This window comes from Homarus americanus, unplaced genomic scaffold (genome assembly GCF_018991925.1).
Source record: "Homarus americanus isolate GMGI-L3 unplaced genomic scaffold, GMGI_Hamer_2.0 scaffold31037, whole genome shotgun sequence".
In the NCBI taxonomy this organism is placed as follows: Eukaryota; Metazoa; Arthropoda; class Malacostraca; order Decapoda; family Nephropidae; genus Homarus; species Homarus americanus.
Window position 1 is genome coordinate 20798401 of NW_024722227.1, and position 14190 is coordinate 20812590.

The 14190-nt window shown below is 39.5% G+C and overlaps 1 protein-coding gene across 1 annotated transcript in view; it reads right to left on the reverse strand.

Moving 5' to 3' along the window:
- LOC121862414 overlaps positions 1-3598 on the reverse strand; it is a 61312-nt gene extending 57714 nt beyond the window's left edge. The window contains exon 1 of the mRNA XM_042360689.1: positions 3379-3598. The gene's annotated coding sequence lies outside the window, so the exon portion shown is untranslated. The remainder of the gene's footprint in view (positions 1-3378) is intronic.
- Positions 3599-14190: the final 10592 nt, after the last annotated feature.

The following is a 14190-nucleotide window of genomic DNA, read 5'->3' on the forward strand; positions in this document are numbered from 1 at the left end:
CAGGTTCAACAGTAGACAATTTCAACATTTCACACAGGTTCAACAGTACACACAAGTTCAACAGTACACACAGGTTCAACAGTACACACAGTTTCAACAATAGACAATTTCAACATTACATACAGGTTCAAAAGTACACACAGGTTCAACAATACACACAGGTTCAACAGTAGACACAATTTCAACAGTACACAGAGGTTCAACAGTACACACAGGTTCAACAGTACACAGGTTCAACAGTAGACACAATTTCAACAGTACACACAGGTTGAACAGTACACACAGGTTCAATAGCACACACAAGTTCAACAGCACACACAATTTCAACATTACACACAATTTCAACATTACACACAGGTTCAATAGTACACAGAGGTTCAATAGTACACACAGGTTCAATAGTAGACACAATTTCAACAGTACACACAGGTTCAACAGTACACACAGGTTCAACAGCACACACAGGTTCAAGAGTAGACACAATTTCAACAGTACACACAGGTTCAACAGTACGCACAGGTTTACCAGTACACACAGGTTCAACAGTAGACACAGGTTCAACATTACACACAGGTTCAACAGTACACACAGGTTCAACAGTACACACAGGTTCAACAGTACACACAGGTTCAACAGTACACACAGGTTCAACAGTACAGTAAGTTCTCGCTTTACTTCATGGTTACGTTCCTGAAAATTCGACGTTATACGAACAACGTTAAGCGGATCAAATTTCACCCTTAAGAAATAGATAAAATACGGGAGTTATGTTCCTGAGCCTCCCTTTGGTCCATGAAAAACATTACATATACAGAAAATCATTGCCATTTGTATAGAAAATAGTATATAGATAGTTTGTATTGGTACTCACCGATGGGTGGAGGTGGTAGAGCATGTGTGTGGTGGGTAGTGGAGCAAAGGAGGAGGATCGCGGTAGGGGAGGAGTATGGCAGGAGCGGAGGAGGAGGGTGGGAGTGGAGGAGGGCGGGAGAGGAGTAGGGTGATGTGTCACTGAGACTCTGCAGCTGCCTCCTCCTCCTCCTGTTCTGACTACGGTTCCTCCGCCGCTGTTTGGTCCTCCTCGAAGTTTGCTCCTCCTCCGTTGTTGTTTGCTCCTCCTCGGCTGCCGGCTGTTGCGAAGAAGCTGCTTCTGCCCTCCCGTGACGAACATATGAATCCAGTGTTGACTGCATGATGCTACTCTTCTTCTTCTCCTTATAGATCTCAGTGTAACAACCAAGACTGTCATCAATTCTGCGTTGAACCTTTGAGCTACATTTTCTGTTCGGGTCGTCATCTATAAGGATTTACATTGCTTGCTGGAACACGTTGAACGATTCTGCCATCCTCTTTGAAGTTAGCATTCGTTGAGTTTCTTCTTCGTCGTCATCGTCGTCTTCAATGGGGCTGTGTTCTGTTAATTGTTGCAGATCTTCGCTGGTGTGCTCTTCTGTATGGGATAACAGGTCGTCCTCAATATCCTCTGATTCCAGCTCATCAAAGCCTGCCTGTCTAGCCAAGCTGAGGATATTCCTATTCACAGCTAGGACTATAAGTCCCTGAATACCGTTGTAGTATCTTACATGATTTAATGGGAGAATGAGAAGCCACATGCTGACTCTTACTCAGGTCGTTTATTGTTGTTGTTGTGTACCACTTGCCTAACACATTCGTGATTACACAGGCCTAAACACATTCTAACTTTGGTAAGCAGTAACATAATATATAATGTATATATAATCAATAAAGGCAGCATATAAACATACACATATATAACAACCGTAAAACTGTTGACGCACTCAAACCACAATTTAAGCCACACACCATTCAGGCAACTTTCTGAAATCCCTTCCCATGCTTTGCCAATGTTGTCAATTGCATTAAGAATGTTTAAGCCACGCCAATATTCTCAGATTCTAGGTTTATTTTCTCCGTCTGTAGCCTTGAGCAGCTGGGCCATTGTACGGCATAAATAATACTCCTTGAATATGACGATGACGCATTGGTCCATTGGCTGCGTCAGTGCTGTCGTGTTGGGAGGCAGGAATACAACTTTTACACTATCATGCAAGTCGTCGAGATTGGGAGGATGAGCTGGAGCATTGTCAAGGATCAGAAGAATTTTGAAGTTAAGGTTCTCCTTGGCACAGTATTCCTTCGGTGTAGGGACGGCGTACACGTTTAACCACTGGCTAAATATGGCGCCTGTTATCCATGCCTTCTTTTTGCCTTGTAAATGACAGGAAGGTGATCCTTAGAGTAACCTTTCAGGGCGCGTGTGTTAGCAGCGCGAGATCAGCATAGGCTTCAGCTTGAAGTCGCCGGCAGCGTTCGCGCCAAACAGCAGCGTCAAGCGGTCTTTTGCCGCTTTAAAACCTGGCGCTCTTTTCTCCTCCTTGGAGATATAGGTCCTCTCAGGCATCCTCTTCCAAAAGAGACCAGTTTCATCCACATTGAAGACTTGCTTCAATGAGTAGCCTCCTTGCTGGATAACCTGTTTGAATTCTGGCGGGAATGTCTCGGCCGCAACCGTATCTGAACTGGCAGCTTCACCAGTCATCTTAATATTGTGGAAGTTATACCTGCACTTAAATCGTTGAAACCATCCTCGGCTGGCCTTAAAGGTCTCTTCCTTCGATCCTTCTCCCTCTTCTTCCTTTATGTCATCAAACAAGGATCTGGCTTTATGCTGGGTAACCATAAGGCTCACAGGTGCTTTGTGTTGATTCTGGTCCTCTATCCACACTGCCAGCATCTTTTCTACCTTCTCTATCACAGTGCTTCTAGAACGAGTCGTCTTAGTAGCACTCAGAGAAGAACCACTTCCAGAACTAACCTTAATCTTGTCAGCGTTGGTCCGGATAGTTCGCAACGTTGTGGGGGTTAGACCAAGCACAGTGGCTATGTCCACAGCACGTTCCCCTTTTTCAAATTGGGTTAATACATCCATTTTCGTAGCAAGGGTAATGATCTTATGTTGCCTCTTCACTAAACTAGCATCAGTAGCACTTGATGGGCGCTTGGAAGCTGTTTCGAATGGTTAGAGTACAGTTTTAGAGCAAAAACACTTAAACACGCACGAATTATGTGAAGTCGTAACAGAGACTGGCTTGGCATCGCTTAGGTGGGTGCTGTGACGTTATGTGAGTGAGGGCAGCGCGCCAAGCCGAGAGAGCGTAGCGCGGCCAGACAAAAGTGGGTGATGCGCCGTAGAAAGTAGTCTGTGACGACGCAAAACAACGTAGTATCCGATCACCAGGACGTTTAACGAATCTTTGGTCTCTAAAGTTCAGCGACGTAGTACCGAAACAACGTTAAGCGGGGCGATGCTAAACGAGGACTTACTGTACACATAACATTACATAACAACACACTTACCAGTATCGTAGGAAAAGGAATATGTCCCATCAGCTTTGAAGATGAAGTGGTTGTCCTCGGAGGCCTCGGGGAAGTTCTGGGGTGTTGCCGCCACGCCTACGCATGCCCACGCTACCACACACGCCCCCGCCACTACACACACCCACAGCCCGGCTCGCACTGGTGTAGGGACCGTGCGTCTCAGGTAGAGTGGCGCAGAATGCTGAGGAGAACAAGTAGTACAAATAGTTCATGTAATGTTGAGGCAGTGGTGGGCACAGCTAAACGAAGAGTTAGCTTCGCTAACGGCTAATCCGCTAACTAAAAAGTTAACTTCACTAACGCTAAACCGCTAAACAGCTAAAAAAAATTAGCCTAAGCTAACGCTAACCGCTAACTTTTATTATATGAATTTTGCTTCTTTTTTTTTTTGGCTCTAAAACCCTTAAAAACAGACCTAGAGAGCTGAAATTTTCACATGTTGTCTTGTAGCTTAGTCATAGAGCTTTCCAAAAAGGTATAGCATGCCAAGAATAGATGATGATCAAGGTGTACACAAATAATTAAATGAATAAATGAAATTAAACGTTAGTTTACATTCAAGTTTCAACATTCACTTTATAATCTTTATTTACTGTACGAAAAGACAGAAAGTGTAGTACTGTATAGCATAGGTAGCAAATAGCATCATGCCAAGATCAGATGATGATCAGCTTATCAAGGTGTACACTGTACACAATTTCACAAATAATTAATTTGCATTCTCATACAACCTATCGGCCTTATTCATTATTCATGTAAATATGCAATACCAACCACATACACATTATACCAGTGCATTTTTATATAAGTTATTGTTGGTCTTAATCATTATACCAGTGCATTTTTATATAACTTATTGTTGGTCTTTGTCATTATACCAGTGCATTTTTATATAACTTATTGTTGGTGTTAGTCATTATACCAGTGCATTTTTACATAACTTATTGTTGGTCTTAGTCATTATACCAGTGCATTTTTATATAACTTATTGTTGGTCTTTGTCATTATACCAGTGCATTTTTATATAACTTATTATTGGTCTTAGTCATTATACCAGTGCATTTTTATATAACTTATTGTTGGTCTTAGTCATTAAACCAGTGCATTTTTACATAACTTATTGTTGGTCTTAGTCATTATACCAGTGCATTTTTATATAACTTATTGTTGGTCTTAGTCATGTAATAAACAGAAAACTCTAAACTTTACACGTACTAACACGCAGTCAGCCAAGCGTGCCTGACTGGCTGTTGGAGACACGCATCGCTGCATCACACGCTTACAACAGACAGGAACAAACATGTATAAATTTTGTTAGTGGACTTAAACTTAGCGAAATTAAATTTAGCGGAAGCGACTGAAGCAAGCCTAAACATCTGGGAGTCCCCCGGGAAAATTTTGAAATTTGAACACATCTTTGGAGAATTTTGAAGCCATATGCAGTTATATTGAGGAAATTAGAACACAGCGCCCTGATGGCATTCGTAATGGAAGTGATAATGAAAAAAATATTTTATTTATTTTTTTCTTAATCTCAATTTCGTTATTCCATGTAGTTCATTTTTAATCAATATATGTTTGTGGAATTCTAAATATATTATTAGCAACACAAACAATAGCATTCATTAAAAATATACCGTTCATAGGAAAACCAGGTATTCATGAATTTCAAGGAGTAGCTAGCCTAATTTCTATCACACTTCTTGCTGAACATAGTTTTACGTGATGGAATAGATAAACATGAATTTTAAAGAATGAAAATAAAAATAATCCAAATGAATAAAAAAATAAATAAAATATTGTAATATGTGGAGGCCCCCAGATTGTGAAGGCCCCTGGGCAGCTGCCCACTTCGCCCACTGCTGAGTCCGGCCCTGATGGTGTGTTACTCAAGGTTATGGTGTGTTTCTCAAGGTTATGATGTGTTACTCAAGGTTATGGTGGGTTACTCAGGGTTATGGTGTGTTACTCAAGGTTATGATGTGTTACTCAAGGTTATGGTGTGTTACTCAAGGTTATGGTGTGTTACTCAAGGGTTATGGTGTTACTCAAGGTTATAGTGTGTTACTCAAGGTTATGGTGTGTTACTCAAAGGTTATGGTGTGTTACTCAAGGGTTATGGTGTTACTCAAGGTTATGGTGTGTTACTCAAGGTTATGGTGTGTTACTCAAGGGTTATGGTGTGTTACTCAAGGTTATGGTGTGTTACTCAAGGTTATAGTGTGATACTCAAGGTTATTGTGTTACTCAAGAGTTATGGTGGTACTCAAGGTTATGGTGTGTTTATGGTGTGTTACTAGGGTTATGGTGTGTTACGCAAGGTTATAGTGTGATACTCAAGGTTATGGTGTGTTACTCAAGGGTTATGGTGTGTTACTCAGGGTTATGGTGTGTTACGCAAGGTTATAGTGTTACTCAAGGGTTATGGTGTTACTCAAGGTTATGGTGTGTTACTCAAGGTTATAGTGTGATACTCAAGGTTATTGTGTTACTCAAGAGTTATGGTGGTACTCAAGGTTATGGTGTGTTACTCAAGGGTTATGGTGTGTTACTCAGGGTTATGGTGTGTTACGCAAGGTTATAGTGTGATACTCAAGGTTATGGTGTGTTACTCAAGGGTTATGGTGTGTTACTCAGGGTTATGGTGTGTTACGCAAGGTTATAGTGTGATACTCAAGGTTATGGTGTGTTACTCAAGGTTATGGTGTGTTACTCAAGGTTATGGTGTGTTACTCAAGGTTATATGTGATACTCAAGGTTATGGTGTGTTACTCAAGGGTTATGTTGTACTCAAGGGTTATGTTGTAGTACTCAAGGGTTATGTTGTAGTACTCAAGGGTTAATTTTGTGGTACTCATGTGTTATGTTGTGGTACTCATGTGTTATGTTGTAGTACTCAAGGGTTATGTTGTGGTACTCATGTGTTATGTTGTAGTACTCAAGGGTTATGTTGTATTCAAGGGTTATGTTGTAGTAGTCAAGGGTTATGTTGTGGTACTCATGTGTTATGTTGTAGTACTCAAGGGTTATGTTGTAGTACTCAAGGGTTATGTTGTATTCAAGGGTTATGTTGTGGTACTCATGTGTTATGTTGTAGTACTCAAGGGTTATGTTGTGGTACTCAAGGGTTATGTTGAATTCAAGGGTTATGTTGTAGTAGTCAAGGGTTATGTTGTGGTACTCATGTGTTATGTTGTAGTACTCAAGGGTTATGTTGAATTCAAGGGTTATGTTGTAGTAGTCAAGGGTTATGTTGTGGTACTCATGTGTTATGTTGTAGTACTCAAGGGTTATGTATTCAAGGGTTATGTTGTAGTACTCATGTGTTATGTTGTAGTACTCAAGGGTTATGTTGTATTCAAGGGTTATGTTGCAGTATTCAAGGGTTATGTTGTGGTACTCATGTGTTATGTTGTAGTACTTAAGGGTTATGTTGTAGTACTCAAGGGTTATGTTGCAGTACTCAAGGGTTATGTTGCAGTACTCAAGGGTTATGTTGTAGTTCTCATGGGTTATGTTGCAGTACTCAAGGGTTATGTTGTAGTACTCAAGGGTTATGTTGTAGTACTCAAGGGTTATGTTGTAGTAGTCAAGGGTTATGTTGTGGTACTCAAGGGTTATGTTGTAGTACTCAAGGGTTATATTGTAGTACTCAGGGGTTATGTTGTAGTACTCAAGGGTTTTGTTGTAGTACTCAGGGGTTATGTTGCAGTACTCAAGGGTTATGTTGCAGTACTCAAGGAGTATGTTGTGGTACTCATGTGTTATGTTGTAGTACTCAAGGGTTATGTTGTGGTACTCAAGGGTTATGTTGCAGTACTCAAGGGTTATGTTGCAGTACTCAAGGAGTATGTTGTGGTACTCATGTGTTATGTTGTAGTACTCAAGGGTTATGTTGTGGTACTCATGTGTTATGTTGTAGTACTCAAGGGTTATGTTGAATTCAAGGGTTATGTTGTAGTAGTCAAGGGTTATGTTGTGGTACTCATGTGTTATGTTGTAGTACTCAAGGGTTATGTTGTAGTACTCAAGGGTTATGTTGTATTCGAGGGTTATGTTGTAGTAGTCAAGGGTTATGTTGTGTTACTCAAGGTTATGGTGTGTTACTCAAGGTTATAGTGTGATACTCAAGGTTATTGTGTTACTCAAGAGTTATGGTGGTACTCAAGGTTATGGTGTGTTACTCAAGGGTTATGGTGTGTTACTCAGGGTTATGGTGTGTTACGCAAGGTTATAGTGTGATACTCAAGGTTATGGTGTGTTACTCAAGGGTTATGGTGTGTTACTCAGGGTTATGGTGTGTTACGCAAGGTTATAGTGTGATACTCAAGGTTATGGTGTGTTACTCAAGGTTATGGTGTGTTACTCAAGGTTATAGTGTGATACTCAAGGTTATTGTGTTACTAAGAGTCATGGTGGTACTCTGGTTATGGTGTGTTACTCAAGGGTTATGGTGTGTTACCTGGGTTATGGTGTGTTAGGGTTATGGTGTGTTGCAAGGTTATAGTGTGATACTCAAGGTTATGGTGTGTTACTCAAGGGTTGGTGGTGTGTTACTCAGGGTTATGGTGTTTACGGTTATAGTGTGTTACTCAAGGGTTATGGTGTTACCTGGTCATGGTGTGTTACTCAAGGTTATAGTGTGATACTCAAGGTTATTGTGTTACTCAAGAGTCATGGTGGTACTCAAGGTTATGGTGTGTTACTCAAGGGTTATGGTGTGTTACTCAAGGGTTATGGTGTGTTACTCAGGGTTATGGTGTGTTACGCAAGGTTATAGTGTGATACTCAAGGTTATGGTGTGTTACTCAAGGGTTATGGTGTGTTACTCAGGGTTATGGTGTGTTACGCAAGGTTATAGTGTGATACTCAAGGTTATGGTGTGTTACTCAAGGTTATGGTGTGTTACTCAAGGTTATGGTGTGTTACTCAAGGTTATATGTGATACTCAAGGTTATGGTGTGTTACTCAAGGGTTATGTTGTACTCAAGGGTTATGTTGTAGTACTCAAGGGTTATGTTGTAGTACTCAAGGGTTATGTTGTAGTACTCAAGGGTTATGTTGTGGTACTCATGTGTTATGTTGTGGTACTCATGTGTTATGTTGTAGTACTCAAGGGTTATGTTATGGTACTCATGTGTTATGTTGTAGTACTCAAGGGTTATGTTGTATTCAAGGGTTATGTTGTAGTAGTCAAGGGTTATGTTGTGGTACTCATGTGTTATGTTGTAGTACTCAAGGGTTATGTTGTAGTACTCAAGGGTTATGTTGTATTCAAGGGTTATGTTGTGGTACTCATGTGTTATGTTGTAGTACTCAAGGGTTATGTTGTGGTACTCAAGGGTTATGTTGAATTCAAGGGTTATGTTGTAGTAGTCAAGGGTTATGTTGTGGTACTCATGTGTTATGTTGTAGTACTCAAGGGTTATGTTGAATTCAAGGGTTATGTTGTAGTAGTCAAGGGTTATGTTGTGGTACTCATGTGTTATGTTGTAGTACTCAAGGGTTATGTATTCAAGGGTTATGTTGTAGTACTCATGTGTTATGTTGTAGTACTCAAGGGTTATGTTGTATTCAAGGGTTATGTTGCAGTATTCAAGGGTTATGTTGTGGTACTCATGTGTTATGTTGTAGTACTTAAGGGTTATGTTGTAGTACTCAAGGGTTATGTTGCAGTACTCAAGGGTTATGTTGCAGTACTCAAGGGTTATGTTGTAGTTCTCATGGGTTATGTTGCAGTACTCAAGGGTTATGTTGTAGTACTCAAGGGTTATGTTGTAGTACTCAAGGGTTATGTTGTAGTAGTCAAGGGTTATGTTGTGGTACTCAAGGGTTATGTTGTAGTACTCAAGGGTTATATTGTAGTACTCAGGGGTTATGTTGTAGTACTCAAGGGTTTTGTTGTAGTACTCAGGGGTTATGTTGCAGTACTCAAGGGTTATGTTGCAGTACTCAAGGAGTATGTTGTGGTACTCATGTGTTATGTTGTAGTACTCAAGGGTTATGTTGTGGTACTCAAGGGTTATGTTGCAGTACTCAAGGGTTATGTTGCAGTACTCAAGGAGTATGTTGTGGTACTCATGTGTTATGTTGTAGTACTCAAGGGTTATGTTGTGGTACTCATGTGTTATGTTGTAGTACTCAAGGGTTATGTTGAATTCAAGGGTTATGTTGTAGTAGCCAAGGGTTATGTTGTGGTACTCATGTGTTATGTTGTAGTACTCAAGGGTTATGTTGTAGTACTCAAGGGTTATGTTGTATTCGAGGGTTATGTTGTAGTAGTCAAGGGTTATGTTGTGGTACTCATGTGTTATGTTGTAGTACTGAAGGGTTATGTTGTGGTACTCATGTGTTATGTTGTAGTACTCAAGGGTTATGTTGTGGTACTCAAGGGTTATGTTGCAGTACTCAAGGGTTATATTGCAGTACTCAAGGGGTATGTTGTGGTACTCATGTGTTATGTTGTAGTACTCAAGGGTTATGTTGCAGTACTCAAGGGTTGTTGCAGTACTCAAGGGTTATGTTGTAGTTCTCAAGGGTTATGTTGTGGTACTCATGTGTTATGTTGTAGTTCTCAAGGGTTATGTTGTGGTACTCATGTGTTATGTTGTATTGTTATAATGTCATGAGTTTGTGAGTATTTCCCGCTAAGCGTGAGCCAATCGCAGTGACCTGTGAGTGTGAATGCTTTAGGCCTGAACCAATAAGAAGAGCCTGTGAGACTTGACGTCATTAACATGTGGCATCCTGTAAGATGTCTTTGTTTTAAGACAGAGTCTGGTCAGAGGTAGTGAAGGATAGACATGCGCGTGGTCGGCTTCCCAACATGGCGGGATATATTTAGGTGATTACCCTGTAGCGTACTGTGGAGTCCACTACAACCCTTAAGGTTTTATCCATTTCACGAAATTTATTGCGATTTATGTGACCCCGGTTTAACTGGCTAAGAAAATAGGTTTATTGTTTTAACATATAATTGTCAATCTCAACAGAAGGTGTCCAATAAACAAAGAACCGTTAAGAAGTGTTATAAATTCCCCCTTGGTGTTGAGTAAAACATTGTCATACATGTCATTGGTGTTATGCAGTTATACAGTGAGCCATTAGCAATAACATAACCATCTCCAGTGTCCCCTAGTGTCTCAGTTATCGCATGTTATTCCTGTTCCCCATTTTATCATCGTCCCCGTCCATTCTTGCTCTGTCTCCCCTTGTGTGAGGGCAGCTGCTTACCACAAACCAGCCATTTGCCTCCTTTCACTCACACCCCTCGCTTCTCACATTCCATAGTCCTCTCTCTCTCTCTCTCCCTCACTCCCTCCTTCACTTGTCGAAACCAATAGTAAGAGAATAAGAAGAGAAACAGAAATGAAGAAAGAATAAATAGAAATAAATAAATAAAATAAAAGGTAAAATAAAGGTATTCTTACAGTAGTACTCAAGGGTTATGTTGTAGTACTCAAGGGTTATGTTGCAGTACTCAAGGGTTATGTTGTAGTACTCAAGGGTTATATTGTAGTACTCAAGGGTTATGTTGTAGTACTCAAGGGTTATGTTGTGCTACTCAAGGGTTATGTTGTACTGTACTCATGGGTTATGTTGTAGAACTCAAGGGTCATATTATATTGCTGAAGGGTTATGCTGTAGTACTCGAGGGTTATATTATATTACTCAATGATTATGTTGTATTACTCAAGGGTTATGTTGTAGTACTCAAGGGTTATATTATATTACTGAAGGGTTATGATGTAGTACTCAAGGGTTATATTATATTACTGAAGGGTTTTGTTATTACATGTATGACCTGAATCGCATTCTCAACAAGTGTGAATTGCTAGGGAGAGATGTTATCATAAACGGCTTGTAACGAAATCTTACTAAACAATGAACCTCTATAATTGTGAAAGAAAAAAAAATATTCCTCAACGAAAATTCTTTGAGGAGCACGTCAATGGGTTTAGCTAATACAGTATATGTGACTGACAAGTAGTAATAATTATACACGTTACTGCAAGTTGGTAATATGTCGGGCGGCTCGAATTTGATGTAGCAAAATTTCATTGGGAAGATAAAGGAAAGTCATGGAACAATATGGTGCACATAATGGTCGTGAGGGAAGTCTATGGTGCACATAATGGTCGTGAGGGAAGACTATGGTGCACATAATGGTCGTGAGGGAAGACTATGGTGCACATAATGGTCGTGAGGGAAGACTATGGTGCACATAATGGTCGTGAGGGACAGACATGAGGCTGATTATTAATCATAATCTCTTATGATGTTTATGTAATCATCATATAATCATAATCATTTGTTTTGGATGATTAAAAATTATGATTATAATGAAATCATAATGGGAAAATTTAATAATCACAGTATAATTATAATCAAAATTAGATAATTATCATATAATCAATGAATTATAGTGTGATTATTACATGGAAATTGACCATGTGTCTCTTATTTCAACAAGCCTAAATTCTAGCTGGTATTACTTGAGTACAAGAGCAGCTACAATTAGATGTATCAGACTTGTACGAGTCTGGTACGCATCCATGGCAGGTACAAGAGCAACTACAATTAAGACGCTTTAAGATGCACGAAATAATTAACAAGTTAGCTTTCCCGGACTGCCAAGAAAGAATACATTGTACTGCGTCTTGGGAATAACTGTTGTATAACAGTCTTCAGAAAGCAATAAAATTAGGAGAACTATTATTTGGACACAATGCGGAAAGAAATAGCGAAGAAAACGCATAGAAAATTATGGAAAAAGACAAAAAAAAAGGAAAACAATCAACCAGTCTACAATAAATAAAAATTACACAAAAAATCGTGCCCGTTGTAAAGGTGGGTGTCCGGACTCCAGGGTGGGAGCTTTAAATCACACTACGTACGCTCTTGTCTCACTGCTACATTGTTTACCGCTGTTCGCATACAAACACGCAATACAACGAATTTCAGGTTCGTTTTAATTATTAATTTTTGCATTTATAGAACTTTAATCAACTTGTTCACCCCTATTTAAAGTAACTTATGAGTAATGATAAAATTTTAATCATATATGAGTAATTAGCAATATTTTACACAAAATTCACCAGCGATTAATGAAATCTGACAGCGCCCAAGTAAAAATGGGCGGAGCCCAAACTGGTTTCAACTCGGTGAAATCCTTTTCAATTCTTTCACGCCATATACTTTGCTTTAGGTCCTATCCAATATACGAGAACTACCGTATGTAGAATTATTCTTATTATCATATCTTTTACTTTTATCCTCTTCACCTCTGATCGGCTTGTTAGCCGCTTGGGCGATCGGTCGAACAACTTTCGTATCGAATTTGTGTGGATTCCGTCCCATGTTGGAATGAGGTATCATGACCGTGCTGATAGACTGGCCAATGAGGCATGTAAGAAAGAAAATGTTGACCGTGACCTTGGCCTGTCCAATGCTGTAATTAAAAACATTCAAGTATCAGAATCATGAACTCTGATCTAGAAGAAGTGAGAAATGCAGAGAGACCTGACAGATGTAGCATTAGTAAGTATGACAAATTTTGTAACAAGAGGTACCGGTTTGGCCAGCATAAGGACAAAACCAGACAATGTGATGTAGTCGTGGCCAGAATTAGGCTAGGATACAGACACATCTGGCAAGTTAGTAACGCTGTACTCATACCGGAACACTCAGCATGTAAACTTTGTGATAAACCTTTAAAGCATACACTTGAACACAATATTATTGAATGTGACACTGTCAAAGACTTCAGGCCACCTGACTTATTGTATCTTGAACTATGTAATTACTTCATTGAATCAGGTGTGCTTGAGGACATTCTTGCTGTTTATCCCAAACTTGCTAGCCCACACTGATTAGTCTTCAATTAGAATATGACTCCAATGTATGTGATCCACTGACCTATATATACTGCTAATGAATATGATGTATTTCCTTCTTTGTGTACGAACCTCTGTCCTGCATGGCAGTGAACAGTGGCATTACTCACATGAATCTGACCTATATATAGTGTCAATGAATATGATGCATTCCTTGTGTATGAACCTCTGTCCTGTATGGCAGTGAAAGTGACATTACCCACATGAATCTGACCGACGTATATTGTTACGACCGTGTCGTATTTTTCTATTTTTTTTTATATTACATGCTTCCATGCTCCATATTATTCCTGTAATGGTGTGTTGTATTTACTATTATATAATCTAGTCACCTTAACCCTGTGCTGTTAAGGTTTTAACTGTTATTATTTGTTCAAACCCATTTTGTATTGTAACCAGTATTCTTTGTTCTCTAACGACCATCTGCATTGTTAAACGACCCACCGGCGGGTTGCGTGGCGGGAACCGACCTTATATATATGACCCACCAACTGATGGAGTCAGTTCAGTCCTCTTGTCATACAGTCCACATCCTTTGAGTGACACTCGTCACCTGTTACTTATACTTAATTTCTTTGTGTTGTTCCTGTCGCCACCAATGTGGTATATCTATGTGAGTACCTATTTATGTCTCTATTTATGTCCATCAGTATTTGCTTAGATACATTTAAGTAATTCAGTGTTGTTTCACGTTAGTTAATTTCAGTGTTAGTTTTTATATGTTTATGCAGTGTTAACGTAATCCAATGCTTTATTTTTATTCTTTTGATGTTTCGATGTTTAGTATCATTTGTGTCTTAAAAGTTTCGATGGTGAATCAATTTGTTGTGACAGCCTACGAGGCTCTTTATTGTGTTAATATTTAATTAATTAAATTCTTAAAGGTTTACTTTAT